Raw genomic sequence first — 5,590 nt, forward strand, 5'->3', positions numbered from 1 at the left:
TTAGTATTTCATAGTAACATCATCTAAATTATATTACCAAAAATATTAGGCATGTACAATTGGCAGCCCCTTCTAAGACACTGAGCTTAGTTTTGAAGAAATCATATCATTTGAAAAAAAATGTGTGGATTAAGAGGATTAGTGATTAACTCTGAGTCACCAATAATAAATTATATTAAGGAACAAAATCAAAACACTTCCCCCTTCGAGTCATTTAACCAAGAGTGAGTTCAGATTTGAATTTTTTACTTCATGATCCCTGTGTCTTCCATCATCCATCCATCTTCCATCTGACTGTCTGTTGTATGAGTCTGAAACTGTGCCTGCCTAAAGGCTGGCTTGAGAGTCTATCACTGCATCTGTGTCTGTCCCTAGACATCTATGTGTGTCTGTTCCAAACACAGAGCTCTCAACATCACAGAAAGCATCACACAAAGAAGGAATGGGATACTTTACAGAAAACTTTAGAGTTTTAAAAGGAATTGAGCCCTTAGCTCCAACTGACCCCAAATGACTGAGATAACAAGTAATACTACAAATACTATTGTTTATAAAGTGATGTCCAAGTGTTGTATTCAATATTTATTGAGGATATTAGTTTTAGGAGATTGACTTCAACCTCTATTTTTTTTATTTTCATCAAATAATTATTAGATCATGCCTGTGTTAGTCTGGATCAGGGGCATGGAAGAGTACATATCAAGATTACAGCTATGCATTAGCTTAGATTGTAACAGCTGGTTACATAGGAAATCCAAGGTAAGTAAGATTGGCTGTTATATCACTTCTTTTAAAGGCAGGTTCAGCAAACAGGCTGAATATACAATAGGATACCAGTCTTTGGTATTAAGTGACCTCAAGGTGTATTATTAACTCTGCCTGAGGGGTCTAGCAAAAGTTGCCATTTCTTAGAATGTAAGAGATATTTTTAGCATGATGCATTGCCATAAAACTTTTCATTAAACTGCACATCAGAATTAAGATGAACAATTTTGAAAAATGCAATTTACGTTTAGCAGTTTTAGTGTTTAACTAGTGGGGATAGACCTGGAAGGGCTGTTAATAAAATAATCTGCGGTACAGAGTGAGGGGAAAAATATGTATACAACACAGAGTAAACCTACAATAGAAGTAAAGTCCACAGCCAGTAAGTATAACCACCAAGGATGTGAGGATGTTGTAATTGGCTATGGGAAGCCCTGAGCAATCAAAGCCAGACCACTGAGGATGTGAGGATGTTGTAACTGGCTATGGGAAGTCCTGAGCAAAGGCTGCTCTAACCGTGGTTTGTTACCGTGGTGGCACACGTACAGAAACAGATACTCTGCATGTGACCCTAAAGCTCTTGTAAGGAAGAAATAAGCAGTTTAATAAAATCTGCCTGCTTACATGACTCAGTTTTCAGGATATACAAGCTCTGTGTCGTATTAATTCTATTATCTTGAATATTAGAAATAACATTAATTTTTGTTTGGAGGGTGAAAGGAAGAGGTGTGGCTGTGGATGGAAATAGAGACATTAATACTGTGGAGCTTTACATGAATAATGAATATATCTAGAAGCATTGCATATGATTTTTTTTTACTTCATCTCAGTTCTATAAACTAAAAAAGTTACTAAATTCTATGAGACCGACTGGGCAGATAGTCAGTGGGTAATGTGACTTGCTGCCAAGCCTTCTGCTCTATGTTGAATCCTCAGAACTCATATTGTAAGAAAAGAAATGCTCTCAAGCTGCCTTTCGACTTCCATACACTCTCCCTCACACACGGGGAATACACAAACACAATGTTAAAACACAAAATTCTCGAAGAGAATCATTGTTAGGATTTAAGTGAAATAAAAATGCAAGCCAACAAGTAAACATGATGATTTAGTACTTTAAACTTTAAGACAGAAATTAAAAGCATTTCCTATATCTAGATTTGAAAATTTTCTTCAACATTTTAGACATTCTCCAGGCCCAGTGTGCCTCAGCTCTAAGTGGTAAGTGTCCATGAAACCATTGTTTGTTTCAGTTGCAATACAGTATTCAAAACATTCATGAGAAATTTAACACTTCATAAAATATGCTTAGTGATAGGTGGCAGTCTATAAATTGATGTAACGGTGATGAGAATATCCAAAGTAGGCTGGGCTAACTTATGATTAAATGCATTTTTATTTAACTTGAGATATCTCCAACATACATAGGTTTGTGAGAAAAATCCACCATAAGCTAAGTATTACTATAGAAAAGTACCTACTGATTTACTCAATGTTTCACATATATGTACACTATGTTGAAAATTTTCTGACCAATTACCTCACTTCTTAGCGAGGGAAGTTTAATCACTTTCCATTCATCATGATAAGAAAACCATCTCAAAAGAGGATGACTAAAACTTTTAACCCCAAGTTAGCCTAATAGCCAGGATAGTTCTTCTGAAATGATTTGCTAGAGGTCTACTAGATTAAAGCAAGGCAAAAATGAGTGTGTATAAAGAAAATTATAGTATGAGACTCAGAATCATAGAAGGCCTGGTGGTTTGAATGAGTATATCCTAAATGTACATGTGTTATAGGCATGGTTGCCAGCCTGATGATGCTGTTACTGGAATTTCCTCTGTTGGTGCTGAGAAATTTTCAAGAAAGGGGGTTTAGTACAAAGAAGATATGTGATTGGTAACTTGTAATTGAAGGCAATATTTGTAACTTAGCCCCTTCAGAGGCATCAGAGCCAAGGAACAATGGTCTGAAAGATAAAAAATATCTTATTTTTTTTAAAGACAACAAATCTATTATAAACAGTATGTTTGAAATTTAAATTATGGTTTGATTAAATTTTTAAAATTTTTTATTAATCATTTTATTCATTTACATTTCAAATGATATCCCCTTCTTTTTCACAAACTTCCTATCTCATCCCCTCTCTTCCTCCTCCCCTTTGCCTCTATAAGGGTGCTCCTCCACCCATTCACCCACTCCTGTTTCATCCCTCTAGTATTCCTCTATGCTGTGGCATCTTTTCAGTGTGTGTGTGTGTGTGTGTGTGTGTGTGTGTGTGTGTGTGAATATTCTTGTGGAGGCCAGAAGACAATTTGTGGGAGTCCATGCTCTCCTTCTACCATGTGGGTCCCAGGGTTCAAACTCATTCTTGCTGGCAAGTGCCTTTATTACTTTATTACTCTCACAGCCCCTTACTATTTGATTAGAGACTCAGGAAAAGGAAAAGGAAAGAGAGAGTAAAATGGGAAGATACTGAAATTTACAGAATTGAAAACAAAGACAAAGATAACCCAGTGGAAAGACAAAGAAATAAAAGAAAGAGAAAAGTTGATTGTATAAACATAAAATAATGACTATACAATTGTAGAAACATGCTTTCAAATAATGAATAATCTCACATTGCATCTCCATAAAATACTACTTGAGAATTTGTTTAAAGTAAGATTTAATTTGTAAACATGGACATAAATGATATTAATTAATTGATCTGAAATCAAGAGCTCAGATCAAGAGCTTGTATCCACATTGTGGTGATCTGATTCCTAAAATATGATAAAGAAGATTTTAAAAAAAGATAACAAACTCCCAGGAGAAATGACACACTGCTCTAAAGAAAGGATTTGACTCTTAAAATACCCTGACAGGGAGATGTGTGAAGTAGAAACTTAAGGGCTCTTTGGAAAGTCAGTTTTGTTGGATGGTGCTTTAAAACATGAAGCACCTGTGTCCCTGATACAGACACAGAAGAAAGGGTGCTCTGCTAAAGCAAGCACGTGAAAGGACACATCATGGTGGATTCTTCACTGATATGCATGTATTGAGGGGCCTTAAGTTACATAGTTGAGCTCCATTTGTCAGGACTCCATAGAGAGCTATCCTGACTCTACTGAACTGAGCTGCTGGTTTATCTGTGAAGTGTTTGCGAGTGGATCGAGCTGCTGCTGCTGACCTGTGAACTGAACTGCTGATTTCCTGACAACACAGATGGGATTTGCTCCAAAGAACTATTTCTAAACAGGTCCACTCCCCCCATATCCTTTCTTTTCCATTACCTCTGGTGGTGGTGGGCTAGAAGATACATTAAACCATTTAAGAATCATTGTTAAAAGCGGGCTTTGAAAAAACAGATGTGAGCATGTAAGATGGCTCAGCAAGTAAAGGCACCTGCCACCAAGCTGGTGGACCTGAGTTCAATCCCTGGGACCTGCATAGTAGGAGAGGACTGATTCACACAAGCTACTCTCTGGACACCACATATGCTCTGTGTTATGTGCATTCCCTCAAGTAAACAGCTTAATATGGAAAACTAAATCTAATTACACAACCCACCTTTGATAGTTATTCTCTGACATTTTAGCATTGTTCACAGACATTTTCCCATGTAATAATGGCACCTGTTTTGGTTCCTGGAAGGAATAGTTCTACGAGAATTGACAAGAAGCCTAGGTGAGGCTTTGGCACAAAGCATGGTAAAAATGAAACACCTCACAGCTCAGGAGGAGATAAAGGCAGCACTATTAAGCCAACACTCCATGGGATGGGGAATGCTTTTCTTGGGGAGATCTGTTAGGGGAGTGCATTCAAGATGCTGTTCCAGATGAGCACTGGTTTCAAACCTAGGTCGAAGTGAAGACCAAATGCAGAGTGGCCAGCACCGAACAAGGGCATTGCCAAGCAGGCAAGCAAGCACAGCGCCATGTGATGCAAACAAGAACATCATCGTTCTCATGAAATGAAGCCTTTGAAGCCAGATTCTGGCCTGACTGAATGGCAGAGGCTTTGCCAGCCCAGAAGACCTGGAGAGCAGTACCCAGCTGTGGGTTCTGTATGCTCACTGGTGCCTTTAGTTTGATTCAGAAGAAACTCTCTCTGTTTGTTCTAGCAACCTATAGTTGTGGTTGGGGTGTGGAGGAAATGGGATTTCTGCCCTCTTGAGTCCTGTAGAGAACGTGCTCCCCATTGATTCTGGTAGGGTTAGGGTTGCTGCAGACTTCTTGTACAATTAGGATAATGAGGATGGTCTGGGATGTGTTAGAAAGGCTAAAGAAAGATAGCCTTAGTGTGGTGATAGAATGAAAGACCAGCATAACCTGGAGGCCAAAAGGTTCCCACCATGGAAAGCAAGTGAGTGAATTACAAGCTTGGCTTTGCCATTGGTACAAATCTATGTCATTCATAGCCTTGTTTTTTCCCATTTGTATTTTTTGTCTGTGGGCTTTGATAACACAGCTGTCTAAAAAAAATGTTTCTCCATCTGATTATTACAATAGATTTAATTCCAGAATACGACTGTTACATAACAAAGAGTCAATAGGTTGGATGGGGAAATAAAAAAGTCACACAAGTTTAAGCTTTGTGTCCCTTTGTTTGCAGGGAGTCAGGCATAAATGAGCATTTGTTGCTGGGCTATTCTAGGGCGTTGCTCATACCCTGTGCCTTGGGCATGACAGAGTCTGTGTTTATCTTTTATTACCTGCTGGATCCCCCTGGAAAGAACCTCCTGGAATTCATCATTCATGGCCTTTGTAAGAAGTCTACATATAAATGCATCCTGAAGCCATTGCTGAAGGGAGTGTGGACGCCACGGCTGATTTATGTAAGA

Source organism: Mastomys coucha, unplaced genomic scaffold (assembly GCF_008632895.1).
Source record: "Mastomys coucha isolate ucsf_1 unplaced genomic scaffold, UCSF_Mcou_1 pScaffold14, whole genome shotgun sequence".
Lineage (NCBI taxonomy): Eukaryota > Metazoa > Chordata > Mammalia > Rodentia > Muridae > Mastomys > Mastomys coucha.